An 18,941-nucleotide genomic window follows, 5' to 3' on the forward strand; every position below is an offset into this window, starting at 1 on the left:
ATATGAAACCACCTTGAACTTTGTAATTTCTTGCTCAAATTTTTCTGTACAGCAATGTTGTACATTTTCTTCTACATTTCCTTCTACTAAAATATCAATTTCTGCATAATCTTCTTCTGCACCATAGTAACTAACCTGAATTTAATCACAAACGTTCTTTACATCTGACACAGATCATATGCACATTAGAGCTGGACTTTTTGCATAATACAACGTTCTGACTAATTTCCTCATTTCAGTACGATGTACTGTCAACATCCTGAAATGGTGAAAAACACTTCTACAAACTTTTTTATAAAGACAAGCCAAAGAAAGTCCTTGCAAACCAGTATTTTCTCTCACTCTGAAAGGGTCTAATCCTTGCAACATCTTAATCTTTTATTTAACACTTTTCTTAGTATAGTTACGGAAGAAATTGCATAAAATATCAATAGATTCCTACCGTACACTACCAATACTACTGCAATTCCAATTGTACACTGGAGCTTTAGGCCTTCTCCCGAATACCTCATCAGCTAACACCTCTTCTGCATTTCTAGGAACAATTTTCTCTTTCTCAATAGGACAACCATTTTTACCCTCATAAGCAGGACCTGTAGTTCCAACTGCATGCAACAAGTCATTACTCTGAGGATAACTCTCTTCATTAAAAAAAGGCTCAGAACTTGAACTATGTTTCCATTCACCCAAAAAAACTTCTGATGCCTTTCTGTAGCAGCAATACCATCACGGAAATGCATGCAGTCTTTACTGTGTGGGCCCCTTGTACGCCCCAAGAGTAAAAGTGTAATTGACAGTGCACATGAGAGGAACCTGTGGTATCTCCCAGCATTCACATGCACAAAGTGGAGATGATGCAGACAGAGGTATTGATATTACAGGAGGAGGGGCGATAGTGCAGACAGAGGGGGAGATGATGCAGGCAGAGAGACAGATGGTACAGGCAGAGGGTGAGATGGTGCAGGTTGAGGGGGAGATGTGCAGGCAGAGGGCAGATGGTGCAGGCACAATGAGAGATGGTGCAGGCAGAGAGAGAGATGATGCAGGCGGAAGGGAGATGGTGTGGACAAAGAGAGAGATAGTGCAGACGGAGGAGAGAACGTGCAGGCAGAGGGAGGTATTATGAGAGAGAGGGGATTAAAAGATCAGACAACGGATTATAAAAAGAAGGGGTACTATTAAGAGACAGAGGAGACAATGAGCACAGGAACACACTAAGAGTTTAGAAGAGACTGTGAGAACAAGCAGCACTATAACGAAAGACAAGTGAAAATAAAGAAAGAGAGAAAATATCACAAGAGAGCAGACAGTATAAGCAGAGAGAGGTAGACTGTCAGGAAAAACGGCAGAGATTATGGAAAAAAGTGCAACTATAAATCCTTAATTTACACAGATGCTCAGTGTGATTCTAGTCAAATTATTTTAAACCATACATTTTACCAAAACACATTTACCAAACTGAAACATTTAACTGACTGCACACATTTTACATTTTTTAGTACTGCACTTTATTGCAAAAACCTGACTCACTAACCACATTAATTTACCAAATGATTTTATCTCAATACTTATTCAAATACAGTCAAACTCAAAATACAATTCTAAAAACTTTTCAAGATTAAACACATTACTTTTACCAAAAATAAAATGCACCACATACATTCCATTACAACTTTCAAACTTACCTCTCAAACTGATTGGTAGATTAGGAAGAATGCCACTCACACAGCAGATAGCCTTATACAGAATCTCTCTGCTCCAGTGCTTGCAGCAGAACCAAAGAAATGGCACATTTTCCCTCTCAATTTACACACATATACATATTACTAACACATCAGATTCCTTCACACAATAATTGAAAACCAAAGACATATTTCTATTGGTTCAACAATTCAAACCTTGCCAACTGACATAACTTTCCACCCTACCCCCAACTGTAAACTGTCACCAGAGGTCAAAAGTTCACCACTCTATAAAACAATGCTTCTTAACATATTTAGACTATACATAAGTACTTACTTATAAGTACCAATAAAAAGAAAAGCTCTAATTAGAACCAACCAACACATAAACACATAAACTTCAAACATATCTCTAAAATATATTTTTCAAATAATATTTTTCATGCTAGGGTACGCTTACGGGACAACTTACGAACTTTGCACTGTACGTCGTAGGTAATTCGCACCGTACGCGCACTGTAAAAAAATTGTAAAAAGAAATCGCGTCAATTACAATTTTTTTATAATCCCCGGGGACCCCATCCCCAGGGGCTAATAAAAAATGTTGGGGACTGTGGGGTGAGCCCAAATGCCCCCACAGTCCCAGCCAGCTCCCCACGTTCTTAGGGAGCCGGCATTGCTTTTTGTCAGAGAGTTAAGGTCAAAGTATGCTACAAGGGACTTATTTAAGAAGATAGTCAGTCTAAGTTGTGAGTTGTACATGTGTAACACACTCAGATCTATCCACAGGATATCAGTCTTAGTACACAATCAAAATAAATCGGTGGAAGATAAAAAGAGAACACACAGAGAAGGAAAATATATTCAGAAAATTTATATTTACTAAAGGAACATAAAGTTGGGGAGACAAATACAAAAAAGTGAATTCAAGCAATAGTCATGAACAGAGATAAGCAATAATTTCTCTACAGTTCACAACCAAAAACATCAACTCCTCGTGGATATGACAGACAACCAAAATTAATTAATAAAGAATGGTCATGAGTTTGTGCCAATGCAACGTTTCCGGAGATGATGGAAGTGTCGCCGTTTCGGTCTAGAGGGTCACTGACGAACCTGCAAGCAAACGTAGGACGCCACCCGAGTGAACGTTCTAAAAACGACTTGGTTACACTGTACAATTGATTGCTACCTGAGAATCAGCCAACTGATGTGGCCCTATCAATCTACACTTAAGGGAGTTTTTTCAGCATTGAAATATTCTGTCCTGATGATGGTCTACATGACGACTGCCCTCTAGACCGAAACGTCGACACTTCCATCATCTCCGGAAACGTTGCATTGGCACAAACTCATGACCATTCTTTAATAATTAATTTTGGTTGTCTGTCATATCCACGAGGAGTTGCTGTTTTTGTTTGTGAACAGTAGAGAAATTATTGCTTATCTCTGTTCATGACTATTGCTTGAATTCACTTTTTTGTATTTGTCTCCCCAACTTTATGTTCCTTTAGTAAATATACATTTTCTGAATATATTTTCCTTCTCTGTGCGTTCTCTTTTTACCTTCCACCAATTTATTTTGATTGTGTACTAGGACTGATATCCTGTGGATACATCTGAGTGTGTTACACATGTACAACTCACAACTTAGACTGACTCTTTTCTTAGATAAGTCCCTTGTAGCATACTTTGACCTTAACTATACAGTGCCCAAGCCTACAAGGGTTGATTGGGTTTTCCCCTGCCTATAACATATTTTGTCAGAGAGAGCAGCTAACATGCTGGTCTATCAGATGAAAAGTAGTTTGCTGTGGTAAGGTGGGAGCCGCGAGGCTCTGTCCTACCACAGCAAACAGTAGTGTCCTGGGATTGGGCAACCCGGGACACTCTAGGAGCCGGCCCTGGGTGGTGGTGGTCCCCAGGAGCATTGAGGGCTCCAGGAGGGGGGCCGTGTGCCCCCCTCCCAACATCAACAAAGCCCCAGGGGGGTGGCGCTCCCCGGGGCTGCGGGGTGGCAAACAGCCCCCGCAAACATATACAATAAGCCCCGGGGGATGGGGTCCCTGGGGATTATAAAAAATTAGTAATGAGCTTTTTTTTTTTGTTTTACAATAGATTTACTGTACGCATACAGTGCAAATTACGAAAGTCGTCCCATAAGCGCACAAAACTAATTTTAAAAAAAATGAACATTGGGGATTATTGTAAAACCCCCTAACTAACCCAAGGGAGTCAGGAACTCCTATAGCAAACAGCAAACATTTCCTGTCAATCTACACATTCAATCCACACACATATACAAATAAATTACAAATCACATTTATTCATACATTAAATTAAAATGAAATAAACTTTTAAATTGCTTGAACTTTTGAACCCTTTCCAACTGACAACACTTTCAACCCTTCCCCAAACCACATTCTGCCAGTTACCATAGAAAAACTTCAGGGAACACCTAACTGACAACACAAGTGAAAAGTTCATCATACATTGTTGCAAATCAAAACAGCAAGTGTGCTTGACTTGTCTACATACCAGCTTATCCTAAATAATGTTCTTTTCTACCACTTGTTATTAACCAATAAATAACAGGCTTTTAACAAACAGAAAATTGCACCCTACTTTTGTAGCTAGTAACATTTCAAACAACCAATCACTTCTTTGATTTTTTTCAAAACTCCTTTACAGAGACCATCTGGTTCTACCAAGGCACAAGATGGCTGCCAACACTTCCTGGTTTGGAGTGTTGACAGCCAATTAGCATTCAGCTCGTACTCGGGAAGGTACAGAGTACAGTAAGCTTACAGTATGCTTACAGTAAGCTCCTATAGATATTCTTATGATTTTACTTATGATTTTCTCTGGAACTACTAAACGGATTTACACCATTTAACAAAAAGCGTGATCTGCGAACCGAACTCTACCTTTTTGCCAAATTTGGTGTCAGCCGTTTGGGTTGTAGCCCTGGCTAAAGGTCCTATGGAAAATTGCATGCGAAAAACACGTTTTGGGACCCCTTTTTTTCTCGGCCCGCTTCACAAAACACCCCCAAACTTTCAGGGAAAGAGCGGAGTGGAGCAGGCCCAATGCTGGGGATTTCCTATGGAAACTAGGTTTTAACGATAACTACCTACTGGCGACTGCCAGTAGGTAATATATATGCATATATATACATATATCGAACACAACGTCACCTTCCTCGCGCTCTGGACCAACTCCAGCCAGGAAAAAAGCCAACGGACACGGACCATTTGAAGTGCTCCAATTTTAATTAAGGTGCAGGAAAAGCCTCATGAAGTTTCGGCTCGCAAGAGCCTTGATCACATGACAATGTTCATTTGCATGAAACACCAATTTATAATGCCAGTGATTGGATGAAGGTCGTCACATGGGAGGGCAGTGTGTCATAATGAACATAGAAGAGATACTTCTCAGTCTCCCAACATATAAGTAATTGGAAAACAGATTTAGATAGTTTTAAGTAAATCACAGTAAAATGCCAGATAGAAAAAATGAAAATAAAAATAAATTATGTTCACATTTAGGTACAAACAAAAGTTATCATCAAATAAATGCATGAAATTCATTGTCTATTTTCAGTAAATCATTTCGGACTGAAGAGATTAAATCATGGTAAAATACCCATTTGTATATACAGTACAGTATTGATTACAAATTCTGATACAATAAAGTGCAAATGCATATTGATCCTATATGTGCAAAATTTGCAATAGTGCAGTTTCCAGTGTGCAAAAAATAGCAAATGTGCAAAGATTTGCAATGTGCAAAACGCTGCATAATAGTGCAAATAATATCCGTAATCATATGACAGGTTACCTATCCAAATCAAAGGTCCTATCATGAAGTACTGTATCTCCTTTGTTAACCTTATATACCTTCTTAACTTCAAATATAGTTCAAGTATATATAAGAATATTACAATCAACAGTCCCAAACATGTTTTTGATGAGAAAGAATGACATTAAGTTTGTCCTAAGGTTATTTCTAATATTATTTTATCTCTATTTTATGTTACTATGTTTTAATAATAAACACAGTGAATAAAGTGCATTAAGGGGATGAGTATGAATGACTACCAGGGACCAAGGACCCAATTAGTCTACCATACTAAGCCATACCCATCTAAGTGAAATCAGCCTTTTAATCAATTGGCAGTAAGTACAGGTCAATGTCAGATTCAACTAATCCAAAACTTGAACATTTAGAGTGATTTAAACATTCCACACTACATTGAATAATTCCCAGCCGGGCTAAAATTACCCTAGTATTAGAGTTCACATTTCATACTATGTTGATATAGGGTAAATTAAGGTAAACACGTATACAGATCCTCCGTAACATTAAGCCCCCCCGGACTCTTGGTGTTGAGTAAAAGGATATACTTAGTCTCAATCCTCCTCAGTTTGGTTTCCTTATCTCCACCCCTTCTGCTGGCTGAGATAGAGTCAATTACTCAGTATTTGAGCAGACTATTATTGCTCTGATGCATCTCCATAAAATGCCGGGCCACTGGGTAAGTGTTATCACCATTAGTAATGGCACGTAGATGTTGTAAAATACGCTTGTGTACCGCAAGCTTCGTGCTGCCCAAATATCTTAATGGGCAGGTGCATTGGAGAATATAAACCGCGAATTCGGTTTTACAGGTGAAAACCTGTGTTATAGGGTGAGGGACTTCAGTGAAGCCGTCCATGTATGTTTTAGTATTTTCTCCATGGACACACGCCTTGCAGGTTTTATAGCGGTAAAATCCTTTATTTTGTTGCCACAATGATGTTTTATTAAATGGTTCAGGACTAGTGTCAACAATTTTGTCTTTAAGGGAGGGTGCTTTACTGAAAGTTAATGAGATCTTCTTGGGGAGAGTGGCTCCAATGATGGAATCTCGGGTAACTAGAGGCCAATGTTTGTTTACAATGTTGTATAATTCTTTATGTTGCCTACTGTACCCCGTTATCATACGGAACTTTTTGTTCTCCGGGCGAATCTCGTTGTCTAATTCCCCAATCTCTAGTAATGACCGCTTTTTGCTTCCAGTTAAGAGTTCCTCCCTAGTTGATAACATGGATTTCTCTATAGCTTTGTGAATTGTTTGTTTGGAATATCCACATTCCAAAAATCGTTTTTCACTATCCTCCTGAGCTGCCTTCAGGTCTTCGGGGTTGCTACATACTCGGCGTAATCTAAGCATCTCCCCATAGGGGATGCTTGAAATTAAGTGCTCCGGGTGAGCACTAGTTGCATGGAGTATACTGTTTCCAGCAGTTGTTTTCCGGAAGATTTTGCTCTCAAGATGGCCATCATGAATGTAAAGTTCAGTGTCCAAGAATGTAATGGACTCTTGGCTAAGGGTGGTGGTAAACTTAAGATTAGGGTCATTGCTGTTTAGACTTTCTATAAACCTCAATGCTTCCTCCTTACTCCCCCTCCATATAATCATCAGGTTGTCTATAAAACGATACCATCTAATCAGGTTATGATTAACAATGCTATGGTAATTGGGTCTGAGGACCAGCTCCTCCCAAGCTCCCATGTGCAAACATGCAAAGCTTGGGGAGAAGCTGGCCCCCATTGCCACACCCTGAAGCTGGCGGTATAACTGCTGATTAAACAGAAACAAATTGTTTACCAAACAAAAACGAAGCATGCTCAATAACATATTGTTGTGGTCTTCAAACTCAGAGCCCCTTCTGGATAGATAATATGTGGCTGCCGCAATACCATCAAGATGTGAAATGCTGGTATACAGCGATGTTACGTCCAGCGAGATTAGCCAATCCCCCACTACCCATTCAATGTCCATGATTTTAGTCAATAGATCCCCAGTATCCTTGATATAGGAGTCTAAATTACGCACATAGCTCTGCAAAAAATAATCAATATTAACAGAGGTGTGCTCCGGAAGACTGCCTCTAGCAGAAATTATAGGTCTGCCTGGTGGATGTAGCGGATCTTTGTGCACTTTGGGTAAAAAGTATAAAATGGGTGTGATAGGATGGTCAACTTTCAAGTATTTGTATTCCGCTTCGGTGATAATTTTAGCAGCTTTCCACTTGCTCAATTTTTGAAGATAGTCTGTTTTAATTGTTGTCAGTATTTGCATCTGAGTTCGTTCATAACATGTACGGTCATTCAGTTGACCATATGCTTCCTGGTCGTAATTGGATTTCAGCATGAGGACTACATTGCCCCCTTTATCGCTTCCCCTCACAATGATGTCCTTATCTTGTGAAAGTCTCTTAGTTAACTGCTCATATTGTTGTGTGCGAGCATTATGTTGCCATTTCTTTTTCCTTTGATTTTTGTTTTTATTCATTGTCTCACCATGTAGTTGTTTAAGGTCCCCCACCACATTTTCATGGAAGACATCTATATTGTCTCTAGGCAAGATTGGCACAAATACAGAGGGTGGCCTGAAGTAGATTTTCATCGATATTCTGTTACCCATTTCATCAAATGTTTGTTTCTCATGAATATCATCATAGCCAACTCCTTCTGTTTCCCAAAGTTCCGTGATAATTTTAGTGCCTTGTGTGGCAGTCATAGTATCGCTGTTAGAGTTTGTCGTCTGAGTTGTGTTTTTATTTCTGTCCTTCAAAGAATAGAATTTCCGTAACTTTAATTTGCGAACTGCTTTGTACACATCACAACGTGTGGCCGCATAGTTGAAATTGCAATGGGATGCATATGTCAAGCCCAATTTGAGGATTTCCTTTTCATCTTTTGTTAATTTTAGAGGTGTTAGGTTGACGATAGTGCAGTTTTTGTCCCCCGCTAATTCTGTGCGGAAGCAGCTCCCTGCCCCCGACCTCGTCCCCGTCCTCGTTTTTTCTTTTGGAAACCTCCTTTTTGCCGCCCTGTTTCTTTGGCGCCTTCAATAGTTTGCCCATTTACGGCTTGACCTCTCTGATTCCGAGGTCTTAATGATTTCAGTCTCTCCTGACACAAAAAAAGCAATTTCCTGGCCAGGTGAAGGTTTAGGTCCAATATCCGCTTGTATTTGCTTGTGGCGATCTGTTTCCGATCCCGTTTCTATGTCAGAGCTATAAGTGGAGTTGGATGAAGCTGTGGAGTCTGATGCCGTATGTTTTTGGCGAACAGTCTTAGATCTAGGTGAAGCTGGCTTCACTGCTCCCTTACGGAGTGAGTCATATTTAGGTGAAAACGTAAAAATTTGACACAACTCGTAATCATTGCGATCTCTCGCAAACTTGTATGCCTTTCTTTCTGTGATTTTAGTTTCCTCCTTTCTAAGTCGCTCGTTCATCACTTTTAATAGACGTGTCCGCTCTTCCTCTTCCCCCATGGTTTCCAACTCTTCTTGGATACTAGCTATTTCTCCCAATAGTTTAGCTCTGTCAATATCGGCATACTTTATTAAAATATGGACCTGACGTCGTGATGCGTCCAAATTACATTCTGCCCACTCCCTCATGAGCTCAGGATTATGGTCCTCGTATGTCGGGGCAGTTAATATACGTACACCTCGTGGTATCCGGTTCACCTCAATGTAGCTTTGCAATGATTTCGATTCCCACCATTTAGACTGTTCTAGGCGGGATTTCTTTTCAAGTGTCTTAATTAGATCTTTCATCGCGCTGTTACTGCCACTAGCGTCTTCATTAGTCCTTCCTCTGATATCAATTGGAAGGGGAGTGCTATCAGAAAACATCGTGGCTGCCAATGTTTCCCGGTCTCGAACATTGTCATTAGACATTTTCCGCAATGCCCTTAGAAAGTGAATAAATACGGCGTTTCCACGTTCACAGGTAAATATCCGCCAGCGTACTCTGCCGTGCACTGTAACTTCTCACCCATATATTCACTGAAAAAAACATAGGTTTCACACATGTTATAGTTAGCTGGACATTTCACTCATACAAAACCATTGAAATTCCCCCGTTATAGTTAGTTCAGCTAACTATAACTCTCGCGCCCGCAACGCACTGTTGATGACGTCACATATTACATCACTCATGACATGGTCAGTGACATCACTCATGACATCACGGATGACATCTCAAATGACATCACTGATAAAATCAGCCAGTGAATGTGTGTCTTTCTGAAAAATAAATATTTTTTATATATGTATATCTAAAGGTCGATGGAAGAATAAAGGGGTAAATAAGTGTCTAAATGGATGTTTTTTTTGTAAAAATGATTGGATAACTGACTTATTAAGTGGTCGATTCCGATGCGGGAAACAAATCTGTACGACGATTCGTATTCTTAGCTGTTTCCGTACGAATGGTACGAATCCTTCCGAATCGCGTAGTACGATCCGTTCCGAGAAAATACGTGTGAATCATTGCAAATGGTACAAAAATGAAGGGTAAATCCATACGACATCAACCCACACAGTGAACCGTACGATTCGTGAAAATGCTGAATGACCCGCCAAGTACGACTCGGACCGGGGAATGAAAACGCGTTTCGTATGGCAAACGTCGCGTAAGAGCAATTCGTACAGAGGGCAACACTATCACAAATGCACAGTACCCCTAAAATCAAGGATTGTACGCACGGGGTGTACGCACCGTACACCTGCAACTTGGGGTGTATGAACCGTACCACTATGGTCCGTACACATACAACTTAGGGGTGTACGCACGGGGACATACGCACCGTACCCCTGAAATCCAGGGGTGTACGCACCGCACCCCAATGCAACTTACCCATGCAATCATGGGGTGTAAGCACCGTACATGGTGGGGTCCGTTTTGTACGCATTTCGAGGTGAAATCTGCTTTTACAGATGTTTTCGGCTCCTGTATAAAAAGAGTCGTACGGAGTGTTGTCAATACGATTCATACTTGCTGGGTCAGAAAATGCAACTTCGATCTGTACGGACATCACGTACTGCGCATTCCGAATGTGTACAGATTATTGAGTTGTACGGTCTTCGGTACGATTCGTATGGAGATCTAGTTTGGGTACACATCGTACGTACGGGTACAGTTCTGCATACAATTCGTACGGGAAAGAAGCTCAGTACGGCGATTCAGACAGGATATTTTACTGAATCGAAATCGGCCCCTAAGTGTATCTTGTATGTATACTTGTACTTGTAATCTTAGTAATACATGTATTAGCGAGTAATGTTTAAATACGTAACTATCTGTATCAGTGTCTCACTTTATGTATAACTGGCTGCATGGGTTGGTGAGTAGCTCCATGAGTGTCTATTTGGGTTATTAGTTGTTTTTTTAGTATCAGTATGAGTGTCTGTATGGTTTGGTGGGGGTATTACTTTGTGCATAGATGCATGAATCAGTGACTCACTGTTTGTATGTGTTTTGAAGACAGCATGTGTGCTGGAATGTATGGGTGGATGAGTGTGTGTATGGGTGTGTTAGTGAATGAATGACTGTCTCAATAGTATCTTTATGAGTAACTACATATGTTTTAAACTAGTATATGTGAGTATTGATGTGTATAAGTGAGTATATGTGAGAGTGAGAGATTGGAAGAGTTCCTAAATAAGTATGTGTTTGTATATGTGATTAAGTATGTGTACGTTTCTGTAGAAGTGAGTGTAGTGGTGTGTGTATAGTTGTATATGGAAGTAAATGAATGTTTGCATGTGTGAGTATGTGTGTAAGTAACTCTATGGATGAGTGTTGGTGTGTAACAGGATATATAGGTGTATAATTACATATGATGAGTGAGTACATGTATGAGTGACTATATAGAACTGTTGGTGAATGAGTGGATGTGTATGTAGATGTTGGAATTACTGAATAGCTTGTTGTAACTGGTATTGGTATCTCTATTTAAAAAAAAAATAGTTTCTATTTTTGAATGTGTGTATAAAGGTTATATTATGGTGAGAGGAGGTCTGCTACTCTTTCACAAGGATGATGTTATCAGTGATGTCATTTGAGATGTCATCCGTGATGTCATGAGTGATGTCACTGACCATGTCATGAGTGATGTAATATGTGACATCATCAGCAGTGCATTGCAGGCGCGCGAGTTATAGTTAGCTGAACTAACTATAACGGGGGAATTTCAATGGTTTTGTATGAGTGAAATGTCCAGCTAACTATAACATGTGTGAAACCAATGCTTTTTTCAGTGAATTTCTAAAGTTTTTTAAATGCTAATTCCTAACTATAATGTATCTGAAACCTATGGTTTTTTCAGGGAATTTGTAAGGTTTTTTAAATGCTAATTCTTAACTATAAGGTGGCTGAAACCTATGGTTTTTTCAGTAAATGTCAAAGGTTTTGTAAATGATCATTTTTAAATTTATTAATTGTTATATTTTTTTATTCTGATTTACTACATTGTTTTTAACTATTTACTTTTAGATTTTTTATTTTTTAAATTGCAATATATATTTTTAATATGAATTGAAAAAAATATTTTAAAAAATATTGAAATTGTAATATTTTTTTAATTTATATATATTTTATATAGCAGGCAATGATAGCCTATGGAAGGAAATTCAAGTTACTGGTAAGTATGGTTACAATTACTTTTCAGATTCAGTGCTAGGCTAAAAGATGCAGAACTGAGGTCTCCCCTGATAACAGGTGAGTAAATCGGAATTCGTAGTACGGCTGATTTTAGAGGAATTTTTTAAAGTTCCAAAACTCCACACTTTGAAGAATTACCAAGTGAAACCAGCCAATATTAGCCTATTGGAGGAAATTCAAGTTACTGTAAGTATGGTTAGAATTACTTTTGAGGATCAGTACTGGGCTCAACGATGCAGCACTGAAGTCTCTCCTGATAACAGGTGAGTAAATCTGAATTCGTAGTACATCCAGTAAGCGCCACAGAGCTGCGTAGCAGAGAGATGTAAAAAGTGGCACGACATGCACCACCTCTCTGCAACGCAGCACAGCGGCGCTTCCTGGAAGCACCTGGTGGACTACTTGGGCCCCGTGGTCCTTCAGGTTTGAAGTTGAATTTTTTCATCAGCTTAAAATGCGCCACAGGGCGTGTTTGCACACATCACTTCAGGCCCCGTCCCCTCCCTTCACCACTGTCTAAATGCACCCTGTCACTGTTCTAAGTTGAAAGATTAAGTCCCCTTCAATCCTAAGGATCCCTAGGGTCAAACTTGCCCACTAGGTACCTGCAGTAAGCACCACAGAGCTGCATTGCAGAGAAGTGTAAAAAGGGGAGTGGCCTCTAAACACCTTTCTGCAACGCAGCTCCCTGGTGCATACTGGATATACCTTTTGGGCTTTTTGGCCCTCAGGGACCCTCAGTATTGAAAGAGAATTAATTCCCCAACTTAAAACGCACGACGGGGCGCGTTTTCACACTGATGAAGGAAGGGGCCTTGCCTGAGGTGACATGTCTGCAAATACTCCCTGTGGTGCATTTTAAGTTAGAAAATTTAAAAAAATTAATTCCTCCTCAACCCTGTGGGTCCCTGGGGGCCAACTAGCCCACCAGATACCTCCAGTATGCGCCAGGGGGCTGCATTGCAGAGAGGTCTTCAGAGGCCACGCCCCTTTATAAAACACTCTGCAAAGCAGCTCAGTTGCGCTTACTGAAGGTACCTGGTGGGCTAGTTGGCCCCCAGGGACACTCAGGATTGACAAAGAATTAATTCCCCAACTTAGACCGCACCACAGGGCGTGTTTGCACACAGGTGAACTCAGGCCTCGGCCCCTACCTTCACCACTGTGCAAATGCACCCCGTGGCACGTTTTAAGTTGGGGGATTAACTCCCCTTGAATCCTTAGGGTGCCTGGGGCGCAACTAGCCCAACACCACTCTGCAACACAGCCCCCATGGCACATACTGGAGGTTCCTGGTGGGCTAGTTGACCCCAAGGACCCCCAGTATTCAAGGGGAATTTGTTCCCCCTCGGCAAACGGGCCAGGGGGTGCATTTGCAGAGTGCTGCACGCAGGGGGCGTGGCCTCCGGCAAATGCAGGTGTTTTTCTTATTTTTTATTTTTTTGCCCTGGGTACCCAATCCCCCAGGGCTTGCCCCCTATTTTTTTTATGTGGAGGGGGCAGCGTGGCCCCCCTCCTGAGGCTTCTCTTTTTTTATATATTTGTTGTGGAGGGGGGCCGCGTGGACCCCCTCCTAGGACACTTCTGGCCCCAGGGACCCCATCCCCCGAGGCCGGGCCTGTATCCTTTTTTTATTATTTGGGGAGGGGGACCACGTGGCCCCGTCCCGGGCCACTTCTAGCCCCAGGGACGCAATCCACTGGGGCTGGCCCTCTTCGTTGGGGACCGTGGAGGGTCCCCAATCCCCCCACGGTCCCTGTGGGCTCCCCTCGTCCTGCGGGAGCCAGCATTGCTTTTCTACATGGGGAGCAGCTAACTTGCTGATCCCCCTGTAGAAAAGCAATCGGTTTCCTGCTCTCTCTTCCAAAAACCAAAGCAGTTTGCTATAGTAGGGCAGGAGCCGCAAGGCAAGAGTTTTTTTTATTTATTTTAGAAGCCCCAGGAGGTGGCGGTACCCGGGGCTGGGGGCCCCCCAATATAAAAAAGCACATTGCCCCCGGGACTTGGCCCCCTAGGGGCTAATTAGCAAAAAAACAAACTTCGGTTTTTTTCCCGCGGGATATGCGTATCCTACGCGCATCCAGCGATTTAAAAAAACAAAAAAAAAGGTCTAGGGTGTCAGGGTGTTTCTGCCTTGCCCTCTTTGTGCCTTTTGCGAACTTTTCTTTTCAGTTTTCTTGTGCCTCAGTCGCCAGTAGGTAGTTATAGTTAGGACCTAGTTTCCATGGGAAAATTGCAACATTCTATTTCCAATAACTTTGGCGCTGATTGACGAATCTTCTCGAAATTTTTAAAACTAATTCTTTGTTGCTATCAGCTCTTATGTTTTAAGTTTAGGGGTGATTTGTCAGAGGGGGGCTTAGAAAAAAGGGGGTCCCAAAACATGTTTTCTCCATGTTAATTCTCATAGGAAACTTTAGACAAGGCTACAGGTAGAGCGGGTGAACGGAATTACCCCAAATTTGGCAGGGAGAAGGGTCTTGGTATAGAAAGCACACTTTTGTTCATGTGGTGTAAATTAGGCCTGGGCGGTAAATGTCGTTCTGCTCGCGGAATTTGCGGAATTTGGGTAATTTTGCGTTCCACGGAGAACGCAAAATTGCCCAAAATTCTGCGTTCCGCAACTTTGCAAAATTTTTTGCTTCTTCGTGTTCTCAAAATGCGTGTTCGTAAGATATTTCCCCCCAAACACGCAAACAGCAATTGCAAACAGGAATAAAGCTTTGCGAACAATTTGTGAGGTGAGGTGCTGGTACACCTGGGGATGAAAGCATATGCCTAAACTGTGAGCTGAGTGGTCTGCAGCATACTGGCAGAACGGAAGTATTTATCCTTACCGGTGTGAAAGTGCTGTTTTGTGAGATGGCGCAGAGATGAGGTACGGATAAACTCTGGGATGAAACCGTGCACCTTAACTGTTAGCTGAGTGCTGTAAACTGAGGTGCTCTGGGCGGTGTAGCATACTGGCTGCTGTAGCATATGTGTGCAGGTGGTGTTAGTATGCGTTTAGAGTGTAGCGGGAATGGAAAGCAAACTACTCACTGGTACCGGTCTGAAGACTCGGGAATGAAACTGTGAGTGTAAGTCGTGAGTTTATTGCTGTTAAGTGATGTGCTGTGGGTGCTGTAGGATACTGGCCGCTGTAGCATACCTGTGTAAGTAGTGTTAGTTTGTGTTTATACTATACAGGGAGTGGGAAGCGAACTACTCACCCTTACCGGTCTGCAGACTCGAATGAAGTGTTTTAGGAAGCAGGTATAAATAAATAAACGTGAAGAATATAATGCAGAATGTTTCAATGCCACAGAAGAAAAATGGTGAAATGAGGTGTGTTTAAGAAAGTGGCTGTGTGTAATAAAGGTATGCTAAGTTGTATTCAACGTAAGCTCCTGCATCAGTGAATTGCATATTACGTTACAGTTGCATGTGACATAAGCAATAGATATTACAGTTGAATGACTCTACATTCTATGAGGAAAATAACAGTAGGATACGATTACCACATGTATCCTTTAAGAAAATAAAGAAATAAAAAAGAAATTGCAAAATGTAATCATCAAACGTTTAAGGTACCTTGGCAGTGCTTTTTTGCAACAGAAAATTATCAACAGTAGAATAGTTAGCAACCTGTTATACAGTAGATTCAATGTGTTGTGTGTCAGAATTGGTACTAGTTCTACTCACATTTGAACTTTAAAGATGAATACAAACATTGCGCTTCTGAGAAGCACATTCGGTACCTTTGTAGTCAAACCGTACATTATTGTCTTCAGTTGTTTCGAAAAAACATTCTTGTGTAGAGAGCTAAGGCATCGAACTGAGAAGAACTCCAACCATTTCTGCTGTAGTCAAATCGAAGCTCCTGCATTAGTGAATTGCACATCATACGTTACAGTTCTATGTGACCTACACAATAGCTATTAGACATGAATGGATAAATTGTACAATGAAAATAAAGGTAGTTTACGATTACCACACTGTGCCAACCAGTTCCTAACAAAGTCATCTTTTTTCATTTTTATTGTGAAGTACTTAGCAGAGGTTGACTTTGAGTAGATTTGTGTGAAAGGGCTTTATGAATAACAGGAAGGCAGAGAGGTGTGTGCACAAAGAATAGGCGTGGTTTCTAAATGGGTGTCGGGTTTAGGCTAATGTATGAAGTAAATAGCGTATTTGCATAGGCCATACATCACCGATCCGTGGTTAAAGTGGAGACGTTACGGGGCAATAACCAATATAGAGTTCAAATGTCTGAGTGTACTTAGAAAGTTGTTATATGAAAGTAGTAGGATTGAAGTGTATTATAAAAAAAGTAAAGGAAAAAGTGAAAAAAGATGGAAAAAATCCATGCAAGAATAACATGAGTTTCTTACAAGTCTTGGAGATTCCATTCCAGAGGTTCTTCTGTGGCTTGAGATGTGGAATGTTCCAAGAGGGTACTGTTGCCATTGTCTCAGAAAAGCGAAGCAATCCAATTCATATCCTCGAAGGGACAGTAATGTTCCTTGAATGTTCTAGCAGCAATTTGAATTGGCAGGCAATCTGCGATGTTGTGAAAGGTCGCACGTTGCAGGAGAATTTTCGTGGCTGCACAGAAATCCCATTCCGCTGCGATTCCTTTATGCATTGCATTCGCCATTCGCCATTGCTCCACTGCCAGAACAATCATGTTCATGGTTTTCAAGATAATGTGTTACCTGCTGGATATCGGGAGCGATTGTTAGGATGTTGGCAAGGCATACATCCATTCGCCAGCCAAATGGGCAAGGTTTGCAATCAAACGATGGTTGTACGCATATTGCATAAGTGTAGATAAATGTTATGTTGAAGCTAGCTCCGATAATAGATAGAGGCAGGTAGCCAAAAGTTTTTGCCCGGTCTTTTACAGTATTGATGTAGATCGGCGTAGACGTGCATTCTGTCGGACAAAGTTGTTACCACAGAGAACATAGCCATTTCTACATGTAGTATTAGTGGTAGGATGGCAGCAAAGAGGATTTTGCAGAAGTGAGGGAGACTTCTGTTCTGAACAAAAGCACTTTTAGTTTTTTTTTTTTCATGAAATCTGTTTTCAAACTACTAATTGAAGCCCAAGTTGAAATTTAGGAATTACTTTGTGTGGGTGGGAATAGACATTGCCACAGGAAGTTACTCTGTTTGAAACAGTAAGGACATGCAGTATGCCAGCTCACATTCTGTAGGAGTGGATGTTATTGAGAAGCAGATAACTGCTGTTAGAAAGCTGTGTGAATGTTGGTCTGATTGTGGAAGTTAAAAAAAGACTCAAGATTGGGGGCTGTAAGCTGAAAAGCGCAGTGTAGTTGGACATCCTTGGATATTAATGAATGACTGCCATTATGGTCGCACTATTCACTTGTGAGAAAAACATCTGTATGCTCTTTAAGACAGCAACATGTAACTGCTCGTGAATAAATTGGCTACCTTATGTAATCACTTACAACATGACAAACAACATGTGCACCTAGCAGACACAACAACACCACATACTGTGGGAAACCTGGCTAGTCATGTGCACAAAGATGGCATGGCACCTCTGTCTCACAATGCAGAATGCAGGGAGAGATGGGAGCATAGTATGTGCAAAGGTGGTAAGTAATTATCGATTATAAAAGTATATAATGCAAAGTCTTGAGGGGATATGCCGGACAGAGTTGAGTATGCAAAGCACAGACATGTACATGTCAAAATACAATGATGGTCTATTGAGTGAAGTGGACAGTGGACGCAACCATGATAGTACAGTCAGCAGGGAAGATTAGGGAATGGTAGAGTGTATGTGCCTCCCTCCCCCTAAATGCTTATGTAGTGGGCTGGCTCGGCGAACACAAGGCTAGTGCAGGGGTTTGAAGAAGAGGCACGTATCTCTGGGTGTGGTTCTCTTCTGGATTGGCGAATTTGTCTTCCAGGTCTGTGCAGCTTTCACCGCCACAAGGCTGACGCTGTGAGCGAAGGTGGCTGCATGAATGATGCTTTCAGCGTGCTGGTATCTAGAAAGAGTAATGGCCGTTGCAATGCATGTATGCTCCACAGTTCACCTTTCAACACTGGCGTATGTAAAACAGGGCCCACCACGTGCCGGCGGAAGCTCCTGGGCTGAGGTCTGCGAGCTCAGAAGGCTTCTGAAATTAACGATGGGTACCGCGACGCAGGTACACAGTACCCAGCCTGAGGCCCAGCACCATGGAGTGCTCTGTATATTACTGAAACAGTAGTCCAACAGGTACCAACAGTGGAACGGTGTTTTAATCCCACAATGGAAGATGTACCATATTACATTCTGCTTGGTTTTTACAGAACTCCTTCCGTTGAGGTGCATTAGACTCTGTGCACATGATTATTACGCATGGTTTACTGCAGCTGCTGAAGTACACAGAGGTACAGCAGGTCCAAACAGTGAAACAAGGTCTTAATTCTATGGTTGAGGATGTCATAAGTTAAAGTTTGTGATGATTTCTGTGTACCCCCTCCGATGGGGTGGAAGCAACTCTTGGTCCCAACAGTGGAATGGTGTCTTGATCCCACATTGGATGATGTTAGAACTGAGAGTGGAGATGGAGGTACTGCCTTCGACCAGCTGCAACCAACTCTAGGTACCAACAGTGGAACAGTGTCTTGATCCCTCAATGGACGATGTGAGAACTGGATCCGAGAGTGACCAGCCGCCTGAAACTGAACTCTGACAAGACGGAGGTCCTCATCCTGGGCTCTTCCTCCTCTGCCTGGGACGACT

The sequence above is a fragment of the Lissotriton vulgaris genome, unplaced genomic scaffold (genome assembly GCF_964263255.1).
Source record: "Lissotriton vulgaris unplaced genomic scaffold, aLisVul1.2 SCAFFOLD_3270, whole genome shotgun sequence".
Taxonomy (NCBI): Eukaryota; Metazoa; Chordata; class Amphibia; order Caudata; family Salamandridae; genus Lissotriton; species Lissotriton vulgaris.